The sequence below is a fragment of the Amblyomma mixtum genome, chromosome 8, assembly GCF_055824585.1.
Source record: "Amblyomma mixtum isolate Tamu chromosome 8, ASM5582458v1, whole genome shotgun sequence".
Taxonomy (NCBI): Eukaryota; Metazoa; Arthropoda; class Arachnida; order Ixodida; family Ixodidae; genus Amblyomma; species Amblyomma mixtum.
Window position 1 is genome coordinate 83997244 of NC_143019.1, and position 12926 is coordinate 84010169.

A 12926-nucleotide genomic window follows, 5' to 3' on the forward strand; every position below is an offset into this window, starting at 1 on the left:
TAGGCTAGGCCGTGAGATTTGTGAGGCTTATCATATTAACAGGGAAAGTGATAACTTTTTCAGCACGACTTCACTTGCCCTGACCAGAAAAGAAGAAATGTATCTCAGAAGCAGTTTGGCACATTTTGAATAGTTTGGGCTCCTTTTAACCCTGTGCGCGCATGTGCCACCCAAGTGTTTTTAGGTATCTGCTTGTCGCAGTCAATCTTCAGTTGATGTTGAGCGCTCATCCTGTCTCCTTCTATGTCTTTGTCTTAGTTTTGTGCGCTAGTCTTTTAATTAACGATGACACACCAACTGGCCAAGTTTTCCGCCTTGACTCTAACATGTGGCAGGGGCATGGCTACAAGTGAGAGAAATTGTAAGGTTCTGCGCGAAAGTGAACGTTCAGGCCACCCCCTCCTGGGTGAGGCCGTCCTCTGTTTACACTGTTAGCAAAAAAACACCCAAAAGGGAGTAAATGGCCTGTTATCTAACGCACACCAAAAAAGGAGTTTTTTTACTCCATATGTATGGTGTTTTTTATTTACTCCCTTACATAAGGGAGTTATTAAGGAGTGAAAAGGGAGTAAATGTTTTACTCCCTTATAGAAATGGAGCCCGAAAATGGCGTGATGTTTAGTTTATATGTCCTCCTTCAGGCTCATTCTTACAGTGACAGCGGTGGAAACGGGCAGTAGCTCGGCGGGCCGCCGGCAACCCAACTTCTGAAACTGCGCTGCCCTAATGTGGCCCCACGACACGCACTCTTTCCGCCGTCTGCAAGCCCAGCGGCGGCGTAGGCGGCAGGAGTCGTCTGCTTGTCGTCTTCCTTTGCTGTACGAGCTCGTTTGGTTGGCCGTGTTTGTAGATAAAGGGATGTAACATTATAATCAATAGTTCAAAACTGAGAAGGAGTTGCTGGGTAGTTTTCACGGTCATGCACCACGCTATATTTGACTAAAAACCACAGCTGAAAAGTTGAAAACACCCCTGATAGCGGTTTGGAATGGCAGTGTTTGCTTCCATATTGATTTCATTAAGGCTTGGCTTTTCAATATGACTGAGGAAAAATGTAGCCTCATGAGCTCAATCAAGAGCTCAGGGTTGACACTGTGCTCTATCACAGTTCCATGTTCATGAAACACATAATCTGCTGCAATACATTGCGAGGACCACACTGAAAAAAGCCTGTGAGAATTAGGCCTAAGCGGGGGCTGTAACAGGGTGGCGAAAGAAACAAACGAAAGTTAGGTATGGTTAGAGCACTGGAGGCTTCAGGCAATTCAATTATGTACCGTACTGTAGCGGCAAACGGCGACAAGCCGACATCTTGTACCGCGGTAGGCGCCCGTGAAGGAGCAGAAGTGAACGGAGATCCAGCGACGATGGTAAACAAGCGGTCTTCACTCACCGCCATTATCAGACGACTGAACAGAAGCAGACGAGACGCTAGGTGGTGGGGCGGATTGCACAAAATGGTGTTTTTTTACTCCATTTCGGCGCTGGTGGAGTATTTGGCACAATTAACTCCCTTTCTAGACTGGAGTAAATGCTGCTAAATCCTAATTTTAACTACATTATTCCCTCATGGGAGTAAAATGGAGGACAGTCCACCTTTATACTCCCCACTCATGGAGTGAATGTTTTCACAAATGGAGTAAAAAGGGTGGCCGCCACCATTTTTACTCCCTTTTAGGTATATTTTTGTTTACAGTGTAGGGACTCTAGGGAATGAGAGCCCTATTTAACTCGTCTCTGAGCGTGGCCAAGAGTCTCTTGTTGGCGAAGAAACTCCCTTCCCCTGAGAGTCACTCTCAGTTGCTCTGCTCGTAAATAATGGAAATAGCCTGTATAAAGTCATTCCTCCTTTTCTCTTCTTAACCACGTCTTCGACTTCCCCGTCTCCTCCTCCGGCCCGACCGTGCTACCCCGATCCTAATAGTGCACGAGAGCTAGCCAACGTCCAACAAATCCTCGTGTCTAATTTTATTCTTACTGTTGACAGGAGTTGGAAAATACTTTGTGGGTAAAAATTCTAAGCTGCGTGTTGTCATGATTTCTATTGTCATGAGACAACTCAACCATTTTTTCCTGAATAACGCTTTGGTGTACAGTGCGTCACTGAGGGGAAACAAGGCGCATGTGAGCTACTTCTTGTCTGCTCAGGAAAGTAAACAGAAGAAATTGTTTAGTACCATGTTCGCTATTCTCATAGAACATGAGTACAAGAATGCATTATGAATCGTGTGTTTTGTTTGTCGTAAGGGCTTTCGTGTTTCGTCAGAAAATATGGCAACCGGGCTTCCAGGACAGACAAACTTGAATATGGGGAGGGAGGGTGGAAGCCTCAACGCACTCTCCATTCGAAGATCTTTCACCCTAAAAAGAACTTTTCAAAACAATGCACACCAGTCTCTCAACCCTTCTTGCACTGCAACCTCTTTCTCGCATTTCACTTTCGCCTTTTCAGCTTGGCTGGAGGGGCCTATATATAACTTGCAAAGAATTGTCGCCGTCGCACAAGCGAAAGACAAGCCATCTTCTTGAGACCTTGGTCAACAAACGAAGGTTAGTCGATCACTCCTTTTATAAAGATTTCTGCTCGAAGTACCGTATCCTGCCCTTTTTTGGGGGGGCCGTGAGTACCTGCATCAGCGACAGTGTCTGTGAAAACTCGATCTAGATGCGTATTTCAGGCAAGAACCAGCTGTGGGACAAGGGTAGCAACAATAATGACGGAAGGGGCAGTGGAAAAAGCGCAGTACAGTCTGAATTTGTTATCTGTGTTAGCGGCGAACAAGCCTCGAAATACCTGAAAGAAACTCCCAAAGCCGCGGTCGCCATGCTGCGAAGTCAAAGCAGCGCGATGAATGCATTACAACTTCCATAAAACTTACAGAAATGAATTCTATAGCTTCCCCTGAGGAAGAAAACCTATTTGTGCAATTTCTTTGGCGAATAGGGTCCCTCGATTCGGTATTCAACTTAACTTGGATTTTTATGAAGTATCCACGAAAGTCCCCGGGTCCTGATTTCACGACAAACTAGTTTTGTAAATACCAGAAGCCATAGGAAATACCATAAATATTAAACAATGAGTGCATTCACTTCCATCGTGTAAAAGCTGTAGCGTTTATGTTTATTATTTTATAATTTAAGAAGAAGCGATTAACTTCTGCCTCCTGGAAATAGCTATAAGCTAAGATAAAAAGAAAGCGAATTTCTCGATCCAAAACTCGGGAGTGGCGGAACGAAGGAGTGAGGAGTGGTGGCAAATATATGGTCAGGAGAGACACAGAAAGCAGCCACTGACAAAAACTATTGCAATTATTTCTGCACGCCTTTGAAACCGTTGTGGCAGTTGCCTTCTCGTATTGCCCAGCACAAGATGATCCTGCCCAGTGTTCGGAAAAGTCTCCGAGTGGCACTATTTCCGTTACTTTCATCACGCTGTTAGGTTAACACATTTCAACGAAATGAGAAAAATCTTGCGATGTCTCCTATTTCATAACTTCAATTGAGCCAACATTTTATGCCACGTCAGTCATGTCTGAATTTCTCTAGGATTGGTTCAATAACGAAAGTTACATTGAAGAGGTACCTTGTATCATTTCCAAGAAAACGCCGACTGTTGATTGTACCCAGTTTGTTTTCTAAGTCAGATCTGTTTTCCAAAATTTCGCAGAATTGCCCTGTAGGTAGTTTGATGATCAGTTTAGAACATTTTTTTCAGAAACAATAGGTAAGCGCTAAACGTAACCACTGAAACATTTGTTGTACAGAAGCATTTCAATTAACCAGCATCATTTCAAAGGCGTATGCTCTGCACCTGAGAAAATAATAATATTCAAGCCTGTAGGAAGTACAAAACTACGTCAGCTTTACACAGGGATTCAAGAAAAAAAATATTTCTGACACCTTTTATAATAAAATCTCTCAAGTTTTGGTGCACTGTTTGATTATTCGTCTTCGTTAAACGCATGCTGCCTAATTTTGTCGGTGTAGCAGATGCAGCGCCTCTAAAGAGGCCCTCTAATTCTTTTAGGAAAATTATAAATACGTTTGCGTGCGTCCAGCTATTGCCATTTCAATCACAGTATTATGCTTGTCCCTAAACGCTGGCGTGCATAGCACAAGGATGATTTTTACTAAACGTTTCTGGGCTGTACTTTCGAAAAAAAAAACAACCGAAAAAAAAACAGGCGTTCTTGACACTGCCTTCCGGGATTGTGTCTACAAAGCAGAATAGGCCCTCTGGATATGTCTGAGAGAAGAGGATGTATTTTTTCCCGAACTTAAGAAACCACCAAAAAAACAGATTTTGTACGACCGCTGACAGTAATATAATAATTTTCCGTAGTCATTTATTTGGGTGTTAACATTACAAAGATGTCGCTAAGACTAAATAATTGTCCCAATAAAGGTGGAGGATATCCCGGTTAAATTAATAACGCAACTGCAGGGCTTGACACTTTCCTGGCTCTCAAAAACCTGTTTTATACAGCTAGGTACAAAAAAGCTTTCATGTTTCTTAGGGGCAGGTATCATGTAATTAAAAACAGGGTACTATGTAGAACCCTCTTTACTGACCCAATATCTGAAAGAACCGACGGGATATACGGCTCAGGCTTCTCTTCACTTAATACAAGTAGAACATATAGAGTTCTACTGAACAAGACGTAAGACACTGCATAGTCGAAGAACTGATAGCGGGAGGGGGGGGGGGGGGGAGGGGCTCCTCTTCACTTAATAGAAGTAGAACATATAGAGTTCTACTGAACAAGACGTAAGACACTGCATAGTCGAAGAACTTATAGGGGGGGGGGGGGGGGGGTGGATTAAACGCAATGTGTTGGTTACGAAACTATCCCACATTGCGGTGCGAAGCTCCTGGTGATGGCATCGCCTTTCGCCAAATTGCTTAAGACTGTTATTTTTCACACTGTGCTTTCCTTTGACTGCATGAACACAACTGCGAGTCAACTTGTTTTACGAATATTAACGCTTATGCGTTTAGTATGATGTTAAATAGTTCGATAAAAGATAAAATTGCATCAGTGCAGTTTTATTTGTGATTCAAAATAATTGTTGGTCTGAGCTTTCTTCAAGTTCCAGCATTATATTTCCTTATCCGTGTAAGATATGTCAGTAAAATTCAAAAGGCTTCCTGAATAGGAGTAAACTAATTTCTATTAACGCCGAGGTTAGCAAATATATAAAAAACAAACGATAACAACAACTGCGCGCAATGACCAGTAATCAGCGATTGTTGCGTAAAATTTGCGAGTAGTGCAATGGTCGCAAAAAAAGTTTGCTTTATGCAGCATGATTTATTCCTTATGATTGTCAGGAAGAGAACTTCCCGAGTAGCAAATGCACGAAAAGAAATATGCTGATTTGTTGCCTGTTCAGCTGACATTCTTCCAGGCAGCACAGAATGCATGTGCCCTCCTCCTCTTGTCTCTCTTGTCTCTTTCATTTGATGAAGGAAGGCTGGGCGTTCATGACCGTTCTCGTCAGCTTACCGACAATAGAAATAATATGTAGACAAAGTGAATGCTCTGATAAGACAAAAGTGCGCGAAAAGGGCAAAAGTAAGCAGTAGAAAGGGGGTCTACGTAAAATGTTTACTGGGCCGGCGCGCTCTACAGAAGACCTCATATCATGAGAAGAAACCATGGTTTTGCGAAAATATACAAGCAGCTGCTTCTTGCACTGTACAAAGGAAAAGAAAACCTGCACTGTATTGCCAAATGAATGAAAAACACTTTATAGATCATGTCACGCTTGCGATAAGGCAAAAACAGCGCTCAAAGGCATACATAATAATAATAATAATAATAATAATAATAATAATAATAATAATAATAATACTTTATTGCGCCAAATATTTAAAAAAATGTACAGAAATCCGGCCTGCCAAAGCCTCATAGGGCTTGAGCGGCAGAGCCCGACAGGCAGCGGAACCGCGCAGACATACACACAGGAAAAAAAAACACATTCAAAATAACGGACATCAAATTAGTATGACGGTGAGAACAAAATAGACACAAGACTCAGGTTACATGAGGGAAAAAAAAATCCTCATCAGATTAAATCGCAAGGAAGAAAAGCTTTGAGCTATAAACAAGCTCAAATTATTAAGAACAAAGCGAAGAGGCAGCAATTTAGAGCTGAAATCAAACCTGGATTACTGCAAAAACGTTCCAAGAGTGTAAAAACATGGAAGGAAGTTAAATCAATACTCCCTGAGAAAACTAAAATTGTGACACAGAATCATCATCATACCTATTAGTGTTGGCTTTCGGCATTACAGAGTCATGATCAGGTAATGAATGAATGACCAACTAGTCCAGCACCAAGCTCTACTGCAGCCATGAAACTAAACAACACCGTTTATAAGCCCTAGGAAACATGTGCCATTTGAGAAATGAGCACAAAAGCTCAGAAAAGCGAAAATTCTTTAAAGGACATGAAAATTTGGGACCATTCGCAGCTATGCCGTCTGAGAAAATGAAGCAGAAAACACAACCATCTTTGCGCGCTTTTGTTGTGAGCAGCAAAGCAGTCTAAGTTTACTTTGCTCTAAGGCCACATTCAGCTGAAACAGCTTTCGCGCCTTTGAAAATTCCGATTTTTTTTTCATTTGATTGGTATTGACTGCCTTGATTTAATCACCATTAACCTCTAGCGCTTTGCTTTTAGCTGTGAGCACAGCGCCGCGACAAGAGACGAAGAAGGCGGACAAGCGTTTAACAACTGAAAGTTTTTAGCAAAAGACATGGATAACATACACTCAATCTACAACCATGAAGTTCATAGCAAAAAACGAATAATGTACACTCAATCTACATTAATCTACAACCACGGCGCATGCACTTCCTCAACAAGATACAGAATGCGCTACTGATGAAAATTTCGGTCCATAATTTCGCAGTCATGGATAAGAACAGAATTAAAGCTCATGCACATGTCCTTCTTCCATGTGCTTGCACTCCTGCGTCCCTTGTCGTGTTTGCAGTCAAACAATGCACCAACTAGCCGTTTTACTACTTTGCTTTTCGCAAGTCCTTCGGGCAGGGCTGCATGGTATTCTTTATTGTGTGACTAGACGTTAGTATGGTTTTTTCCTTCAGAAAAATGACAACCGTCGTTACAAATTCCTTCGATGTGGCGCTGTCATTAAAAGCCGCCTGAGGCAGCAGACCGCTTTGTCTACGCTTCGTTCCTCTTTCTTTTTGCATCACGGTTTCACTATTGCGTGCACAACCCGGAGCAAATAAGATGGCTAGCTTGGTTTTTCTAAGCATTGCTTTCGAAAATATTTCGGATGTACCCTGGAATGCTGTCTTCCCCATAAGCGGTGTGTAAAAGTGAAGACGGGGGTTTAACATAACATGCTTTCACAGAATTCCTGTAACTACCGAACAAAAATTGTACAAGCTCACTATTTCGTCCTCGAAATACACAGAGTTCAGCCTACCTTTAAGCTTTCAGGTAATATTACACTTATTGCATACAATAAAATCGGTACCCACTGCTCCAGAACCATTACGGCCCGTTTACAAGAAAATATAGCATGAGTTTTCGGAAGCCTCATTTTACTTTAGTGTACAGAGACTGCACAGCAACGCTGCTCACAGAGAACATTGTCTTGTCTCAGATGCATTGTAAAAATCGAATGTTGCTTCGTTGCTTAATTTTTTGGGGAGCAGGTGTTTTATTATGCAAGCATTCTTCTACGAGCCTATGCTGCGTCTTTGAGTAGTGCTCATAGGTGCTCCTTTGCCGTGCGCTACGCAGATGTCGAAGACCGTTGAATACGAATGTTTTTTCGCCGCCCAAGGTGACTCTACGCAATGTGTAAGCCGGAACGGCGCATAACTTATCGTTTGCAAGTGCTGTTACTTAGCTGCTCCACAAGTTCTCCCTCTATTTTATGGCTTGTATTTTTGCCTCTGTGCTACTATGCTATTGCTTCTACTACACATAACCAGTAAGTAGCCAACATGATTGCAAGTAAGTTGTGAGATTTTATAAAAACATTATCGCCATTGCGAATAATAGCTATCATACCTTTGCCGCTACCTGTTACAATTTTATCACTGTATTCATGTCTTTCCGGCGGTTTTAACGTTGCTTGGAGCTGGTTGGTTGGTTGGTTGGTTTATGGGGTTTAACGTCCCAATGCGACTAAGGCTATGAGAGACGCCGTAGTGGAGGGCTCCGGAAATTTCGACCACCTGGGGTTCTTTAACGTGCACTGACATCGCACAGTACACGGGCCTCGAATTTCTCCTCCAAAGAAATTCAGCCGCCGCGGCCGGGATCGAACCCACGTCTTTCGGGCCAGCAGCCAAGCACCATAGCCACTGAGCCACTGCGGCGGCCGTTGCTTGGAACTACACAATGCACAAAATTGATTCTTCATTATTGAGAGCTGTTGCGGTTTTTCTTTATTATTGTCACTTATTACAATGCTTCCAAAAGGGCCTCTCAGGATATGCTGCCTATTCTATAATGAATTTCGCTAAATATTTTCAATCTCCCTGACGCTTACGTAAATAGTTAATGCCGTTGCTTCCGAATTATAAATTTCAAAAAAATGATCTTGCTTTCGTAATGGAACGTCTCTACTTCACCTGCAGTCTAAGAGATTTCCTGCAAAAAAAATGACAGTCAAGTCTCTTCAGTGGGAAGAGACTGAAGAGACTCGACTGTCATTTTTTTTTCAGGAATTAAGCACCTACTCGAGTTATTTTTGTTACCATCTGAATTATTGTTCTTGTTAATTTATTCCTTTCTGCTGAAAAGCCTATATCGCTTCAGAATTTTTTTTGTGCGTGATATTTTTGTTGTTCTTCACGTATTTAGCTCGCAAAATAATACTGGCTTGCTTTACTACCAAGCAGAAACTGCCTTTATGTTTATCCTGTAGACCCAATTATCTTTTCTCCAGTCTCATTTATAAGGAGTCCTGCGTTTTTTGCATTTGTCTGTTAATCAAATAAGTAGGTTGGTTTCCAACTGCTCCTCCTAATCCACTGTCCCGCACACTATGGCGGCCTTCATTTCTTGGTAGGAATTCCACGGTTTTACACGTGTTGCGTTTTGTCGGAAGGTTTGTTACCCTAAAATGTATTCTGAATTTTCTATGCATGCTTCAGAGTGCTTTTTGTATACATACTGTTATAATTATAATTTTATCGTTGCCTAAATTAAATTTCTTTGTATAACTTCCGCCGTTTTGATTTCCGTGGAAACGCACCTCACCTACAGGCTGGCTAACACCCCTATCGCATGGCCAGTTTAATTGGCCACTGAATCTAGAGCCTTCGAGATTCTTAGTGGCTATCGAAGTCGAAGGTGTTGTGTCGCTGTTACATGGCAAATCTCCATGGCCATTAAAATGGTTCTAGTGTTTTACGCCAAGCTTGTGTGGCTCCACATTCGCTACTTTAGATTTTGCCCAAATAACATAAATATCTTTATAAATCTAAACTAACTTTTGAAATGCACTTTTCTGGTGTCGTGGGAGGCTTGCCGTTATTATTAAAACCAGGTGCGTTCTCTGGAAAGACACTGCCTTCTGCACGATTTTCTGTCTCTTTTGTAACGCTGTGACAACACTGATAATGCTGGCGTTACCGTCTTTTACGATAGAGAATAAAAATTCACTTTAAACCATTCCGGTACAATTTTTTAATTATTTTACAGACAAATACTTTACTACTTGCATTAAAGTTTACGACGATAATGGTCGTTCATGCTTATGTACCTTGGCATGTTAACGCCACTAGAGGCAACGCTAGCAACCGCTGGCAACGCTCTAAGGCCCTCGCGATCTCGATAGAGTTCCGCGCTGCTCGGTTGACTGTGTGGGCTATTAACTCGATGGCCGTTGAAACTGCCTGTATAGCAACTCTCAATAGCAATTCGTAGACTATCGGCTCGAGGGCCTTCGTAATGCCCGTGTCACAGGGGTATAAGATGGGCCACGGGTAGGCAACTTAAGAATGGCCTCTAGGATTGTTGGTTGAAAGGGGTTTCACTGAGTGCACTTTAGCCAGGCATGGCGTCAAGAAGACACGAGCGTGCCTGCCCTGTGTCTTCTTCGCTGGGGTGCAGCGAAGAGGAATAGGAAAATTCAACACGCTTCCGGACGTCACAGACCATCGTAGAAAATGATGTCTTGTGCGCGCCAAAATGATCCACCGCGATTCATATATTAGCTTCAGGCCACTAGGGGCCTAAGCGCTGCCTGCGAGTGCAGTCTACTGTTAGCTTAAACTCTCGACGGGGCGTCTGTGTTTCTAAGCGCCATAGAGTCGGCGGTGTCGAATGCACTGGGAGATCCGCTTTAATATTTGTTACTCCCTGATTACTTGCTGCCATTTTTTTTGCAGTGACGAGACCAAAAGCGCCCATGTGAAGTTGACAACCTGTGATTGAGAGCAAGATCATCATCACGGAAATAATCCATCCGACCTGGCAGCACACACCGCTCAACACTCATCGCGCGAGTCCTCTAACCGCAGCCATGGTAAGGAGCAAAAACTAAAAGAAGCATGTAGTAATAGTAATCCAAATAATTTGCAATGACTAAGGCATTGCACAGAGCGAACATGTAGCGCCGATATGTGGCCACTGCCAAATGAATCTGCAATGAAATTATACCTGCACGAACGCGATATGGTACACGACATACGGCTAACGCTAGCGAAATGTCTTTTGAGAGTTTTACCAGTCTAGTTTTTCAGCAATAAGCTAATTGTCGCTATTCGCCTCTGCGGGGCGATAAGATTGATAAACTAGATAGTTTTCTATCGATCCCTACTATCTAATTATGGCAACAAAGAAATGTAAAAAGAAAGTCACGCCTTACACAGGACTGTGCCCATAGTTATGTGCAGATATTGTTGTCCTTCGGGAATAAAAGCAAGCAAATTTGAAAATGCATTAGCCAAGCGCGGAGTGCAGTCGCAGGAGAAATACATTACACTAGATTCACAGAACAAACTTCTTTTTTTTTTTGGAGCCGCATGGTTTGCTTTGTATAGAAGGCAGCTTTCTTCAAAAAAAAAAAAAAAACGTGAGAACTTTTATTGAAAAGTTGTTTGAAAAAACTTAATTGAAAAGATTTCTTGCGAGTCAGAGCACTTTAGCTCGCAAATAATTACGCTATCCATTTTCATTCGAAAAATAATAGCGGCCTTCATTCCCTGATAATTCCAATATCACTGGGTAAAACACATAATCGGCGCATGAAGCACTCATGAAAAAGTGCGGTTAAAACCAATTTCTTTCCCGTAAATGTTTTGTGGCGATGAACCGAGTGGCTGTCGCTTATAATCGGCGGGCATTAAAAATTAATTAATAATAAGACGAACAACAGGACGTTGCGGCCTCCTGCATATTGGCCAATCCCGAATTTTAGGTGTGAGCAACTGAATGTCGAAGGAAAAACAACGGCAGCCAAGCGGCGCGGAGGCGCTCGATAATTTGTCTCCTAGCACGTTGGCGCTAGTACGCGACTATAAAAAATGCGGGGTGCTTCACAGCGTAGACAAAACAGTTCGCTTATGCAAGGAAGAGCAATCGATAGATCAATGTCCGGGAGCAGGAATATTCGGCATGCTTACCTGTGAGAAGGGCCAAAGCTTTGCGAGCAAGAAGCACTATAGATCGAAACGACACTCTTGAAACCACTACCAATACTTGTGCTCCTGATAGAGTTTTTTGTTCTTGTTTAAAAACAACTTCCCGAGTGACGTCTAAGTTGTCGATATTACGTTACGGATGTCCCTCATACAGATCCAAGTAGTTTCAGAGGCGCGTTTTCAAGAAAATGAGGACATTAAATATAAAAGTGTGAAAAAAGCGGAGGAAAAGAGCCATTGCTCTCGGTGGATTCTGGAGTCTGGTTTGGATTGGTTTATTGGGGTTTAACGTCCCGAAGCAACAGAGGCTATGAATGACGCCGTAGTGAAGGGGTCCGGAAACTTCGACCACCTGGGATTCTTTTAGGGCACTGACATCGCACAGCACACGGGCCTCTAGAATTTCGCCTTCATCGAAATTCGGCCTCCGCGGCCGGTATCGAACCTGCGTCTTTCGAGTCAGCAACCGAGCGCCGTAACCACTGAGCCACTGCGGTGGGGCAATTCTGGAGTCGGGCCTGAATTTAGTTTTAAAGACTAATTCCCCTTCAGTGGTTTATAACTTTCTTATTTAACTTTTTATCTATATTATTGTAACTGTTCGGGGGCGTCGGGGTGCGTTATGGTGCTGGGCTACTAGTCTGAAAGACGCAGGTTTGATCCCGGCCGTGGCGGTGGCATTTCTATGGCGAGGAAATGCTAAAGGCCCGTGTACTGTGCGATGTCGGTGCATGTTAAAGAACCCTAGGTAATCAAATTTATTCGTAGCCCTAAACTACAGCGTCGTTCATTGCCTGAGTTGCTTTGGGAGGTGGAACCTTATAAAGAGAAAACAATCTGACTTGTTGGGGCACTTACTTGTTGCCACATTTAAGGAATTGCCTCAAGTGGTACGGGCGCTAATAACGTTCTCCTTAAAAGTAGTTGAGCGTATTCAGTGGTCGCTTTTATATTGCACTGCTCGTGAGAAGAAAAACAGAACATCTCTCATTGACACTGAAATGCTGTTTATTGGCTTTGTAATTTACGTAACGACATAACTGCAGAAAGTAGAAAATAGCTTCGCAGGCGCGACCGATTGGCTGTTGAAGCCTTCCAATAATTTGTAGAAAGAACAGAACAACTACACCATTTTGTTCACCGTAGTAAAGCGCGAGTTAGTAATTATACTTGTAAATACGAAAATAAGGACAATGAAGCGACAGGGTCCAAATAAATTCGCGTTTCTTTCTGCCTGGAACCAGGGTACATGTTTAGATGGTCAAATCTAACGTCAAGTGCATG